Below are 15,959 nucleotides of genomic sequence, written 5' to 3'. Positions count from 1 at the left end.
TAAAAGGGATATATATATATATGTGGTAAGTTTTGTCTAACTATTTAGAAATAATTTGCCTCTTTCTTAATCCTATTTTTGACTGGATTTATGTCGTGCCAATCCAACATAAGCCTTTATTTTTTTGAGTTTTTCTATCTAATTTTTTTCTTACCATTGTATTTCCATTGGCAAAGGTCCATTGAACATCTAGAATTTGTAGATGGATAAGTCTCTTTATCCTCACTCTCTATTAGATTTTTTTGCCTACACTTTGCTCAAATGGTAGGTTGTCCCTCTTGTTTGTAATCTCATACAAAATTTATTTATTTATTTAAATAAAAATGCTAAAAAAATGACAATTTTACTGATCGTGATTGGTGCCACTTTTAACCTTAGTGAAATTTAACTAGACCCGTTCCTTTTGGATTCCTAATATGCGCAGGTGCGCCAGGAGAGGAAGTCACGCACGAGCTGGTCCGAATTATGAAAAACTAAGTTTTAAGTTTTCAACCAAAAATTTCAAAACTTCCAATGTAAATTCATAAAGCTTTTGATTCATACCGGAAACTTTCAACTGAAAGTTCAGAAACTATCAAGTTGTAGGTAGACTTTCAATTTAAAATAAGAAAATTCCTACATATTCCTGAAAATCCGCCCAATCTCTTCTATACCTGTTAATTTTATCTTATCCTATATATGCCCTTAAGTTTTTATTTTGATATCCTATGTCCCCATTTTGTTAGTTGACATGAGTTGGCCGTTATATTTTTTTCCAAAATATCTATAGCAGCCGTTTCCTATACTTATGTGCTACCTACTTCATAAATCTCAATGTGAGATATAAACGAGAATTTTCGGTAAATCATATTCTAGGAAAAGATAGATGAAACGTTTGGTTGAGTGCAAGTTATTGCCTTTCTAGATCGACATTTCCATGAGAACGCTTAGATGGAATTGGCACGGCTTCTAGCCTAAATTGTACTCCCTCCGTCCCATTTTAAGTGCAACCAAAAGTTGCCGCGCCCAACTTTGATCGTTCGTCTTATTTGAAAATTTTTTATAATTAATATTTTTGTTGTTATGAGATGATAAAATATGAATAGTATTTTACTCGTGACTTATTTTTAAAATTTTTATAAAAAATTTTCAAATAAGACGAACGGTTAAAGTTGGACGCGGAAAACCATGATTGCACTTAAAATGGGACGGAGAGAGAAAGAAGCTGTAGGAATAAAACACAACGGAATTTGCATATAGGAGCTTATTAAGTGTACAGCCGATAATTTTAAAATACAGATAATATGAAGGAATAACTTTTTCGATAGAGACCTTATGAAAAATATAGAATTTTAAGAAGATATTTCCATGGGTTGGACCTCCCTAAAAAAATTCTTTCATACGAATCGAGTTATTAGCCTAATTAAGAATTATTTCATCTAATTTTAAGAAGCACAACATATCTAATATGAAATGATTGTGACTTAACTGGTTACATTTCTTGTGATGGAACTTGTTCACCCGAATTTAGATCTTAGACTTAATACATGTGCTCACATTTACGACTTACTTTTTTAGTGGTAGGCGATCTACTGTAGACAGCAAAGGTAAGGTGTGTGTGTGCGTTCTAGGTGAGTGTGCACATATTATGAGCGTTGTGTTTGTAGCACATGCTTTTTTTTTAAAAAAAAAAGAAACGCAACCTTTACCAAAAACCATATGTGACCCCATCATTTGTCTATCAGTTTATAAGCCACTTCTAAATTTTTAAATTTTAATTTTGAAGTTTTAATTTCTTATCATGGTTTATTTTCAGCATTGGGACATGTACATAAACTTTTTAGTCACGTATTATGTTATTGCTAATAAGTGATTATATGGCAAGCCGAACAAGGAAGAAAAAAAAAAGTCCCCAACTAAATCCTACTGCAAAAATACCCCTCCAGTCTTCGTCGTTTGTAAGAAAAACGGAACTCTTACCTTTTTAATGCTTCATGAGCACGGGAATGGGATATTGAACCTCCGTTCCATAATAAAAGATATTTTCTACATATATATAATCATATGATTTTGTGTTATTTGCTGGTGACCATCATAAAAAATTGCCACGATTGAAGGACATCTTAAAAAACTAATAATTTATTAGAAGATATCTTTAATCTAATCATAGAGAAAAATTCTTAAAAAGACCGTAGAGCCAAAAGATTCTAAGCTATAGCACATGCTAGAGTAAAGATAAACTATGATGCATTTTTTTTAATGTGCTTTTGGGTTGATGATAGATTTAAAGTTGTGATTTGGGATGATGATAATTTAGAGTTACATAATTTCTAAACTTTCATTCCAATGTCAAGTTAGAGACATGTGGCTCCAAAGATATTTTTGTTTACTTGAAATATTTCTCTCTCCAACTGAGCAAAAAATATTCTTAGTAAATTACCAATTTTTTGAATTCTTTTTAACTATGACATGTTATGACATGTTTTGTTCGATGTGTATAAGCAAATTATATAAATTTGCCTTACTGTATGAGTATAAAATTTCTTATGTAATGAGACAAAAATACTCCATCCGTTTCATACTATAGGTCGTTTGACTTTTTTCTTAGTTATATTTCTTTAAGTTTGGTCAAGTTTATATAAAAACATAGTAACATTTTCAATACAAAATAAACATATTATCAATATATATTTAATGCTAAATTAAATGAAACTAATTTGGTGTTATAAATGTTAGCTAATTTTTCTATAAATTTAATCAAATCTAAAGAACTTCGACTAATAAAAAAGTCAAACGACTTATAATATAAAGAGTGAAGTGCACGTGTGGTCCTTAAACTTGTACGGATGTGTCGTCTAGGTCCCTAAACTCTCAAAATGTATTTTTGGGTTCTCGAACTTGTTACGAGTGTCATATAGATCCAAACGGGTTCTAACCCGCTTCGTGAGATGACGTGGCATATGCCACGGTGACGCTTATATGTTAGTGAGATCCACATGTTAGTCACATAGAAAAAATTTAAAAAGAGAGAAGAGAGATAAAGGAGAAAATGATGTCTTTAATTTTGAAAAAAATAAATGAAAAAAGAGAGGAGAAAAAAATATGTTCTTAATTTTTAATTTTTTCTATATGTGACTGACATATGGGTTCTAATGACACGTAGGCACCACCATGGCATGTCACGTCAGCATACGGAGAGGATTGGAGCATGTTTGGACCTATATGACACCTGCGACAGGTTGAGAGACCTAAAGATACAATTTAAAAGTTTAGGGACCTAGTTGACACACCGCTACAAGTTTAGAGACCGTCCGTGCACTTCACTGTAAAACGGAGAGATCAATATCCATGCAAGGTGCGGATGGACACATCAATCACCAGGAGTGGTATGGTGGAGAGTACCAGTTTCCTCAATCTTGGCAGCAGTTATGTACAGTTGCTTTCATTTCACCGCGTTGAGTGCACGGGCCACCACCGATCTCACCGTGTAAATTCCCTGCTAGCAACGCAATCGATCGATGAGTCCCCTACTAACATCGAATCTTGTTAGGTAGAAGGAGGAGCTAGCGGTAACAGTACTGTTTTGCAAGTTGCAAACACGTAAACGTGAAGACTGAAGAGGATACAAGTACAACACGCTACACAAAAAAGATCACAATCCAACAACACAACAGTAGCTTAGCACAGGCCGCTCGCCCGTGTTCTCCTTAACAACGGAAAAACAGGAATGATGCGCTGCAAGCATCATGTGTGGTGGCGCCGCCTCCCTGGTTGCCGTAGTACTATATCAATCATTCCACGCGCACAAATTAACCATGGATCATTTTTTCTTGGCGATGTCTCGGATGCTCACGGGAAATTTCCTTATTTCTTTCTCTTTTTTTCCTTTCTTGAACAGGCTGGAAATTTCACGTATATTAGGATTTCAAATTTAGTTGAATTTTATTTGAAGTGCTTTAAGTTCGATTCAATTAGAATTTGCTTAGATTTTATTTTCCTCTCAGTGAGATCTACGTGTCAGGCGGTTCTGTTCGATTTAAACTATTATCGTGAATTATCTAATCTATTGTAGAAATAAATTAAATATTTTAATAAATAAATTTAACATATGTAGCTTTAACCAAGTTAGCCTATAAAATACTCCATCCGTCCCGAAATATAAGAACTAGTATACTAGAAGAAAATTATTTAACATATAGTATTGGAACATCATCATTAATGGAAAACATTTTACTAAACGCCAAAATGTAATAAAGGGGTTGCACCAAACGAGAATCTATTGCAACAACAGATCATCGAGCCAGCCACCAAACGAGAGAATCCACGGCAACACCAAACGAAGCCATAAGAGCATGTACAATATTAGCCAGCTGTAAACATATTTTAATGAGATAAAAGATAAAAGAAAAGAGCAGCGGGCTACAGATATGTAGCCAACTGCAGCACGGACTTCAAGACGTAATGTGTAAAACAGGTGGGACCATATATTAATAATATTATAACAACTATTGTATGAATTGGCTATTAAATTAGCTACAGATAAATTAGAGCTAGCAGTGAGCTATGCAATTAAACTTGCTCTAAAACGATCGAATCGCTTTTGACTGATGATCTCCACGTGCAGGTCAAGGACGGTCTAATTTGGCCGTAATTGATCACTCCTGTTCAAGTGGGACTCACCAAACACAAATTGACCCCATTTTAATCAAACTTAAACGCTCGATCGGCACAGATCCATAATCGATCGATCTCGGACCCGCCAGATTACCATTGACTCCGATAAATTGATGATGCTCTGCGTCGATCCTAATCTACCGCTGTTTCCTCACCTTTTGAACTTTCAGCAGCTCACCTGATTATTCCAATTAGCACTAGCATAGCAGCTGATGAATTCTTTAGAGTTATTTAGTAGCCCATTTGCTAGATTTGCGACGATCGATACGGCCTAAGTTGTTCATCATGGATTACCTGCTACTAGCTAGTTGTGATTAGTTTTGACTAATGGTTGTTGAGAATGAGAATAACTCGCTGTGGAGACCCGGGGACCCCTAATGAGAATTTTTCTTTTGCAAAACAGCAAAAGTTGTTCGGCGAATTTTTTTTTGTGCATAATAATAACCTTCGGTGTAACAGAATTATTGTCTTGTTTGCATTAACTAAGATTAGGGCATCTAGAAAAGACCCTTTAGAGCATCCCAGCATATACTCCATCTAATCACTCCATTTGAGAAATAGCAAACGGGAGTAGAAAATCGGCCTCCAGCGGATACGCCAAAAGTAGCGCATGTGCTAAACATGAGAGAGGAATTCCTAATCCTCACGCCAAATTGCAACCACTACATATGGGTCGAGCTCCCTCCATCCGGAGTTCACAGCGGTGGTAGGCAAAGCAGGCAGAGGAGGAGAGACAAAGAGGATGAGGCGCGGTTTCAACAAGATTGGTGTTGATATTTCTTAACGACATTACTAGAAATATAATTTCCAGCAATGACGCAGAAATACTACTGGTATATTATGGTTACAGAGTTTATCCGCAAGCGCACGGATATACCATTGTAGCATTTCACCCGAGAGTATTTCAAGGGTATCGTATTTATTTTATCCCGTGGAAAGATCATGTAGAAAGAGCTTGACTAATAATTTATATCTTGTGATAATCATATTCTAAGTAGGGGTTAAGATAATCCATGGTAGAATGACACACAAGCATTACTACTCATTCTCATAATATATTATCTTAGCTAAGTGAAAAGAAAAAAGAAACAAAATCTATTCCTATACTTCTAATATACATAGTATACATACATTCTAGTTAACTGGTATACTAGCTAATACCCTCTATCCGATGCCCTCCTGGTACTTCAAGAAGCCACCCCTGACTGCCGAGTTCCTTACGATAGCCCGTCATGACCATACAACCGGGGCTAAATACGGAAGAATAACCTCCCCAGAAAATTAACTTAGGATTATATATCGGCTCGGAGGAATACCCATACTGAGCTGTCACCATCAGCGACCCACCTCTCATCCGCAATATATAACCCCAAATAATGATATCCCGTAATCTAGACACCATGCCTAAACTACTAGATACTACTATAATATCATCGTCATAACATAGAGTAATTGCATAAGCAATCATTACACCCGCACCAAAGCATCTCCCAGATAAGCTAGCCGTATATTCAGTATAACATGAACATAATATAAAGTAGGCATTCATATACTTGGAAAGTATTTCAATACCATAAATGTATTTAAAAGAGTATTCTAATAAAAGTACAAAGCTTACAAAAGAGAAGAGAGAAGCTACTAGAGCCATACTCGAACTCTTCCGAAGGCTTCCGGACTCCTGATTTCTACTCTATTCCTATTCCACTAGCTAGATACTACTAAACTAAACTTGAGAGAAATGAGAGAGCTATTGCTTGAGGTGTGTGAGTGAAGTGAGAAGGTAGAGTCCTTTTATAGCTGAACTATGATGGTTGTGATGGTTGGAATGGTTGGTAATACCCTCCAACCATCATTGGGGCTTCATCTCAACCGTCCAGCCAAAACCTGGATCCAACGGAGGCGAGGGAGGTTCGGCCGGACCACCAGATTCGGCCGAACCTAGGGCCAGCCCAATCCAGCCCAATTTCGGCTGGAGGCCTTCTCCGTTGTTCTTCTCCACAGACTTGTGAATTTTGGCCCAATTCATCGTGTCAATTATGAGTTCTTGGCCCATTCATACACAAGTCTGGTTCTCGACATCGTCCGATTGATTTATCGTCTGAGTTGATGTCGATTCTCCTCTACTTTAGTGTCATTCCCTGCAAGAGGTTAGTATACTAATACTAGTGGAAGTTTATTATTCTAACAGATATATAGCAAGCATCACTAGTTCTCCTCTATTTTGGTAATATTGACGGTCGAAACTGATCGATAACGACCGTCAACAATTGTCTATCGGAGAAGAAAGAAGGGAGGTAGAGAGATGGCACCAACTGGATCTATATTAGGGAATTTATTGGAGAAGAAGCATCGCCTCCGCTCATGCCACCCGCGCCACTCCTACGCCCGACGACTGACCGTGCCGCCGATCCTCCGTGTAGCGACCGCTAGTGCCGCTCCTCTATCTGTGACCCTGCCGCCCGTGCCATCGCTCCTCTGCCTAACGATCGCCAGCGCCCACCCATGACCCCGTCACCCGCTCTATCTCTCCTCTGCCTGATGACCGCCCGCGAATCGCCCGTCGCCCCTCCTCGTTCTCCCAGTCGAAGCAATGGTAGACATAGAAGAGAGGAAGAGGAAGATGAGAGATAAATATAAATGTAAATGTATGGTAGTTGAAAGATATAGTAAAATATATATAGAGGATGTAATATAGATAATCTGTTGGAGAACTTAAAAAATATGGAGTGAGAATCTTTTTGGATTACCATCTAAATGGGAATATAGAGAATGAAATTTGGATGAGTTCCTGAGGATGCTCTTTGCCATCCTCCAAGATCAGAGCCATCTACAATAACTGCAAAGGGTACCGCAATTAAAATAAATTTAAGGCCTATCCTTTCGTCCCTAAATAGTAAATAGCTGTAGTTTTAGTTGGTAAGGAAACAAAATAATCAAGAGATTAAAAAGAATACTATGTCATTCGTTAATACAGAAAGATAACAAAGTGTCGATTTCTAGGATCGACAATATAATTTATAGGGTGCACAAGATCAAGGAGAGTGGTGACATAGATTTATACTGGTTCAGGCCCTCGATTGAGGTAATACCCTAGTCCAGTTGGTGTAGATTGGATCTATGTCAAGAGGTGTGCAGATTAGAAAGGGAATGGGTGATGACAGGTGTAATGGTGTGTGCAACCTCTCTAGGGTTCCTGCCGAGGCCCATCATATACTGCTAGGACCAACGATGACATGAATGGTGCAGTATTCCTTATAATGGATAGACTTTCTTATCTTTCTATACATCAAAGATAACCGCATGGACCTGGGCCACTCGGCTTATCCTATACAACACGGCTCAAAGGCCTCCCTTGGGGCACTCAGGTACCGTGCACCCCACACAAAAGAAAGGGAGAAAACAATAATGATGAGATACTACTATTGGTTCAGTGACTAAAAACGGAAAGATAAAGACAAAATAGTATTAAAAAGGTCTAATAAACCACTCTAAAACTTATACTACCTTTGTTCCAAAATAATTATAATTATATATTGTTTAGCATATATTAAGGTTTAAAAAGAAAGACTATAGTGTCCCTCATTAAATAATGTATATGTAAAAGTGGTAGGGTGGTTGAAGGTAAAATTGAGAGAAATTTGAACGAGAAGTGATCGATGGGACAATTAGTATTGTATTGTGAAAACTATTTTGGGACGAATTTGAATCCTAGAAATACAATTATTATGGGACATAGGTAGTATTTACCTCCGTTTGACTGTCCGTCTTATTTAAAGTTTGTGTGTAAATATAAAAAAATATAAGTCATGCTTAAAGAAAATTTGATGATAACCAAGTCACAATAAAATAAATAATATTACATAACTTTTTTTGAATTTGATAAATGGTCAAACATATATAAAAAGTCAATGGTGTCATACATTAAAAAACGGAGAGAGTAAATCTTCAGGCTAAATTACACTTATTTACGGACAGGGAAAGTATTTGGGATGCTTGAGATTCTCAGAAACATCTAGTGGTTGCTAGCAGGTGTAAATTTGGAAATTTTGCTTAAGGCTACTAGTTCATTTTTTGTATTCTATAGCTACTATAATCCTCAGAAGTTAGACAAGAATATGGATTGTATGGGAAGTTGAGTTTCCGAAAGAAGCTACATTTACTAGAAATACTTCAAATAGCAAATAATTATGAATAGTGCAAGAGAATGCACTACTATGAAACTCTGAATATGGGACACCATCATATATGCCGGTTCATCTAGAAACGACACATATGAGGCGTTTCCTATTATCACAATTCCTCACACAGGTCCAAAATTAAAAATAACCTATAATATAAGTATAGGTTTAATAAAAAATGACAATAATAATATAAATATACTTTTTCTAATAAACCAGCACTTTTATACACGATAAAAGTGCAAAAATCCAAGACTTTTTAGACGGAGCTGAGCCGAAGCAACATGCAGTCGAGCATGAAGTGGGAGATTGAGGGAAAAAGTTCTTTTAAGTCTTGTCTCTCTCATCACTCTAGTCCATAGCTCTCATCACTAGGATGAATGTGATGATTCTATATTGTGAATTAAGTTTCCGATTTTATGATTCTAATATCGGATGTTGTTGTGATGTTTCTTGGATGTTGATTTCGGGGGTGACCTTGTTCTTCAACAGATGTTGGTTATGTTGGTTAATTTGTTCTTGGATGTCAATCGATCTCGAATTGTGGAGGGTAACAAGGGTGCTTGATACATTGGCTCGAGTCGATGCATCGAACTAGATTTTTTTTTGATTCATTAACTCAAAGGTACTTGTTTAGGAACCTAGTTGATTCTTACCATAAATGCCGCTAATGGGGTTTTGGTAGGAATTTGGCACCTAGGAATTCTTACCATAAATCCTTATATGTACTCCCTCCATTCCAAATTGATCTACATATTTCATAGGTACACCAAGACCAAGAAAAGCTAATAACTCTCTCATACTATATTTATTTTAGCAACAAACTCGATGCATGCACCATCCCCACTATTTCCTAGCCAATAGAAAATCAAGATATTGCATGTGGGTTATAAATACTTGTGTGCATAGATGCATGCATCAATGTCCATTTACTCCAATGCACAAATAACGAATAGACTTAATGAATGAACATAAATATGTAGATCAATTAGGAATAACCTCAAAAAACTATATATAGATCAATTTGGAATGAAGAGAGTATCATAGTACATCAATGAATCTTGAACTTTAAGTTACAAGTGAGTGGTGGAGATTAGAGCTAGTGAATGTCACTATAGCCCTCTAGGCCTCTATCATATCAGCATGCCAATAGCATCTCCAGCAGCTTCTCTAAGGGCATGTTTAAGGAAGCTTATGGCAACTTCAACTTCTCCAGAATCAAAACCTCCCCCAAACAATCAGACTTTTCATCTAGTTTCTGAAAGCTTTAGTACATAAGCTGTAGAAAATGAAATAGGGGCCTATTTGGGGAGCTTCTGCAGCTGCAAGCTGCAGCTTCTCCATGAATCAAAAGGTCCCCCAAACAATCCAACTTTTCATCCATGTTCTGAGAATCAGCCGGTATAGAATCCAGAAGGCTGTCAACCAGCTACTTATCATAATCTTAAGCTCTCCAAACAGGGTCTAAAAGCCATGTCTTCTTAGAAGCTAGCTACCAACCAGCCGCTTCTCAGAATCTTAAGTTTCCCCATGTAGGACCTAAAATCCACCCCCTACTTCTCTATGCTTTGTCTCTAAAAATAAATTCTCTTTTATGTATCTTCAATGTCCAACATATCTCCTACATCAAATTGAGCGATGTGAGGGTGTGGATAGGGCACCGTGAAAACAAGGAAGCACATACGGTATATGTTGGATCTATTTTTTCTTTATTTGTCACTAAATTTAGCTATGGGGCACCATGTAGTTGATGTCGCCTAACAACCCACACCCTTCCCCCGCAGGTGAGATGATGGCGCACGTGACGGCTATGCAAGCACCTTCTCATCGCCTGTCGCTCGGTCACACATCGAGTTGATATTAGTCGCCTAGCATAGAAAGCAAGGCTTACTTTGTTGGAGATAGCTACAACATGTTGCGTTCCATTGTGGTTAATGTGCTTCCACTATTCTGAGCAAAGCTCAGACCCCGACCTGATGTTATAAGAATGACCTAGGGCAAAGGCCCTGAACTTAGTTTCAGGCCAGTGGCCATAGCTGTGACCCCAAGTTCATCCCTACAGGGGAGGTGGGGCAGGTTCTTGTTCTGTTTCCTTTCAGGTGCATCTCAGCCATTCCTCGCAACATGTTGATAATTGTGTGGGCCTCCCGGTGCATCATTGGGCGCCCTGACCAGACGGCGCCCCTGACCAGACGGTGGTGGGCACCTTGGTTCCTACTTTACCAACAGCCTGCTTGATACCGAATGCATCATGGCTTCCAGTCACCCGGCCCCATGGGTGGATGGCAGTGTCCCTCCGGTCTCCACCTACGTTGACCGAAGATCTCAATGCACACCCTGCAAGCAACGACGGACTAAAGGGTGGTCCGGGTGGTTCTCGGACCACCCAAATATTTTCTGACCGAAAGGCCTAGGTAGATACATATGGTAAAAAAAGAAAAAAAAAACTAAAGACTCAAGCTGAAGTGACATCGTTTTCTTCCGCTTCCTCTCCTTATATCCGTGACTCTGCCTTTTGCCCGTCTCATGGGGTCGACTAGCGACTAATCATAGATATATTTTTCACATGCGTAGCACCTATGGTTAGGGCTCCTCTCGCTCATGACTCTTGGTTGGCTTGGCTGCTCCTTCCCTTCCTGAGTTCTGGAGATTGAGTGGTGATGGCAAGTCAGGTAGCAAGGACGGCATACGGGTGTGGCAGCCGTCGACGAGGTGCGGTGATCGATCGGCACCAGCGTGCGGGCAGCTGGGAAGTTGCAAGAAAGTATGGCAAGGGCATGTGATTATTATTGATTTGCCGATTAGGTCTTCTAGGCTTGATTTCTTCTTTTCAATTTTCAGTTGAGATATAAGATGGGTGATGCCTTTTTTCTTTTACTATTATCTTGTCATATTTATTGAACTGGATATAATATTTTCTTTAAACTGAATAAAGAAGATATAATGGAAAATTTCATGGCAGTTAGAAAGCGTAGACCTGACGAGTAGTAGTTTAGTAATCTTCTTCTAACTTTTGTAGCCATATATGCTTCTTTATGTCAAATTTTCTATCTAATTGTTAATTTTAAGATGTTTGAAAGATACTTTACTACTATTACTTGTGCCATACATATTGGCGTTGTTATATTTACGGTGTTTAAAAATATTATGTGCGTAAGTCAGATCACCTATACCAGAAATCCTAGATACGCCACCACTTGGCTAGGATCAGAATTGGTTAGGGTTTTTCGGTAACAAGATGATGGTGAAGTGATTGTCGTCACTTAGTGATACTGATGCTCCCTTTTTTTTTAGGGAACCTGATGCTCCCTTTTTATTTAGCACGTACTATGGGTACTACGGGCGATCCACAGGGAATGATTTGGGCACTATCGATCAATACGCGTCGTAAAGGAATCAAACATCGTGTTAAATCAAGGTGATCGCACAGGTAATAGGTGGAAAACACTGTGCATGATTTTCTCCCAATTTTCATGTCAAGGGCTAATTTCCCAATATGTGCAAGCTGATATAGTGATATGACAGTCTAAAATATGTAAAAAAGATTATGGCATTATTAAATGGCTATATTGAGGAGTGTTACAAACTTTACTTAACCGTATAAATTAATTCTACAAACTATCGCAATTTTACATAACAATAATAATTATTACTTCCTCCGTTTCACTATGTAAGTCATTCTAGCATTTTTCATATTCATATTGATGTTAATGAATCTAAACATGACTTACTAGCATTTTCCACATTCATATTGATATTATATGTTTAGATTCATTAACATCAATATGAATGTGGATATATGTTTAGATTAATTAACATCAATATGAATATGAAAAATACTAGAATGACTTACATTATAAAACGGAGGGAGTAACAATAAAACAACAAAGGGGAATTTCTCCCCGGATAGAGGCTCTTATGACCTTTAGGTACTGTAGGGATGTCAAAGACTTTGACGGTCTGACCTGACAGAGTGCCCCTTTCTTTTGTCTTTTGACGGTCACGTGCTGCTCACATGCTTGTCAGTCAACAGTGACGGCGTTGGCATTGACTTCAAGGTCTCCGCGTCGTATGCTAGATTACTCGTATATATAGACAGGATCCCGCACTTATTGAGTATAAGATATGATCATCCAGTGGTGTAGCAAATTTTCTAAGCCTAGGCCTCAACTAGTATAATATACATAATTTACCTTTATTTTTTATGTTTTGAGATTTTTAAATGTAAATTTTAATAGATATTTAAGCTTAGGAGTAGGCCGGACAACAGCCCTAACTGCCATACCCCTGTTTTCGCCACTGATCCATTTCATTTAAATATTTAATACAAATATATAAAAGTATAAATCACCTTCTATGTGTCTTGAATAGTAAAATACTAAGTGAACAAAATTAAAAATATATTTAATAGCATTTTATGTTACTTAAAAATAAATAGTTAAATAACATACGTAAAATTAACCGTGTCATATATTTAAAATAGAGATGATACTTGTAGTATAGCGTGGACATGTGCATGATCCTGTACGTCACAGCTAGTGACTGCCGTATCGATGACGGTAGTAACGGTAAAACACACGTGAGAAATCACCAGCAGTCGATATCATTTACCGACGGTGTGGTCGTTTTTATAGTGGTGCTAGTGGCTATTATAACTAAATAGCCGGAGAAAACGTGGAATCCAGGTTTTCATGGGAATTGACTGAAAAATACAAAAATAAAGGCTAAACAATGCGTCCATTAATTCATGGTATGATTAATTCCTACAGTCCTAGCCACCTGGAGTCGGGAGTTCAGCCCAAATTTTTGAAATTCCGGTGAATTTTATTTTAAAAAAATATTACTTTCCGTTTGTTTTTATAGATGGCTTCTTTTACTTTTGAAACAAATTTTGACCATTCGTATTTTATTCCAAAAATTAGTGTCAATATGTTGACGAAGTATATATAAGTTACTACTTGAAGTTTCTCACTACTAAAAACATTTTTTTACTAACGCAAACTTTTTTGAAGGGCTAAAGGAAAGCTCGTTTGTAAAAAGAATTTAGAAGGTGCCAAAAGACCCAGCCTGTGATAATTTTGGCACCCATGCATATTACTGTTCTTTTCTCTCGTCTATTTAAAAATGCTAAGTCCTCGTTCTAATCCCCTCATTAATTCTCTCCTTATATATCACCTCTCCTCTCCCTCTCTCACCCCCTCTTCACCTCTCGACCAGCGGGCAACATCAAGAGCAACAGCCACGGTGACGATCGGCGGCGGGAGTGGCGTCGATAGTTGAAGAGGACACGATGGAGGGAGAGGCCAGCGGTGATGGAGGGAAAGGCCAGCCACGACAACGGAGCGACCGACGTGCGTGGATCCATCACTGGCAGCTCCTTCATGGGTGGATCTGTCGTCGGCAGCCCCGTGACCACGATGTCCCTGCTTCATGCACTGACGCTTCGAGGGGTGGAGGTGGTGGGCTTCGGGTGACTTGCGTCGGCGCTTCGAGGGGGTGAAGGGGGTGGGCTTTGGGCAATGGCATCGATCTCGTTGGCGACGGGCTTTGTGCGGCAGTGGGGGCCACGAGACGGGTAGATCGGCCGCCGTTGGCCTTGGGAGGGGTGGATTCTCCTGTGCCTGCCTCAAGAGTTTAAAGGACGACGGTGACGGCCTCAGCAGAGGTGGATCCGCCATGCTGGTCTGGGTGCGGTGTGATGGATCAGCCACTGGAGCTAGGGTTTCACATGTTTGGAATGTTTTTTTTCAGATGGACGGCATAACTTACCATGTGGGAAAATCACTTTTCTTATGTGGTTGTGCCACTCGTTTGGAAAAATATTGATTTCTGCAGTCACCTGTTTGCGCATGTTATACGTCCTGCTTGTTTGCCGAACATACTATTTGACCGTTCGTAAAAATCCTTTCCGGATTAGTGTATTTAGTGATAAAAATATGTCACAATAGAATAGATAGTATTTGTATTTTTTTAAAAATTAGACGAATGATCAAATATGTTAGGAGTTCACTGCGTCATAATTTAAAAATCAAAGGGAATACTATAAAATGCTTTGTAGTGAACCTAGAAAGGCATAGCCTCGCCTGCCAACAAGGCAACAAGTGGGAAAGAGAGATCATGGTGAACAATTTGCACGAGATCATATGCAGTATAATGCCACCGAGCGCTCGTTAGTAGTGTGATATTACAGACGAAGATGCACGCAACAACGCCATTGTTTCAACGGCTACCAGAATTAGCTCGATCGGTTTGGAAGCTTTCGTCATAATAATCCCATAAGAATACTGAATACCTTGCTTTGGCGTCAAGTGAGGAATTAATACTCTGACCACAAGCCATGCATACTAGCTTTTGTCCATCTGCACGCATGCATGTGGTAGCAACGGGGTCATTCACTTTCATGGTGTGGGGTTATATAACTATTTGGAACACAAGAATATTTTTCTTTTAGGAAGACGATGGCAGGAGCTCTGCCAGAATTTAAAGAAGGCCTAAAAGCTGATCTACGATGGTCTATGTCCTGTTTAACTAAATAGGCTACCTCCCTCTCCGAGATGATGTTATGGTTAAAAATTCTTCAATTTCTCAATAACCATACATTCCACCACTTAGTAAGCAAGGCTCCTCTAACTATAAGCTTTTGATCACAAGAATAATAATATTGCTAGAATCGAAGCTAGTATTACTGTAAAGGAAAATTTTGCTACAAGATACCCAAAGTTTACGTTCTTTGCTGGATCCCACTGTAAGAACGTGTTTCTGCTAGAGGACACAATAAAAATGTGATAATCAGTTGCTGGATATCCGTGACATTATTTTATTATATCAAAAAGAAATGGAGATAGAAATATACAATTAAGACAAGCTTTCATTATCGGGGTTATTCAATCACGGATGAATTACCCAAGGCACCGCCGCCGGATTTGGAGAGCACCCATTGCCTGTCCTGTCCTCCTTGTTGTCGAGCAAGCCTAGGGCTGGCCATTCCTCTCCGCTTTCCTGTCGTCCTTGTCACTGTCGAACGCCGCTCCCATTATTCCTCTATGGCGCGCTAGATCTTGTGACCTTCATGGCGTGCAAAGAGAAGCTAGGAGCAAGTGATGGTGGAGAGGAGGGGAAGGGGGTGAC

The sequence above is a fragment of the Oryza sativa genome, chromosome 6 (assembly GCF_034140825.1).
Source record: "Oryza sativa Japonica Group chromosome 6, ASM3414082v1".
Taxonomy (NCBI): Eukaryota; Viridiplantae; Streptophyta; class Magnoliopsida; order Poales; family Poaceae; genus Oryza; species Oryza sativa.
The sequence above is the reverse complement of the archived record's forward strand: the minus strand, read 5'-3'. Positions refer to the sequence as shown.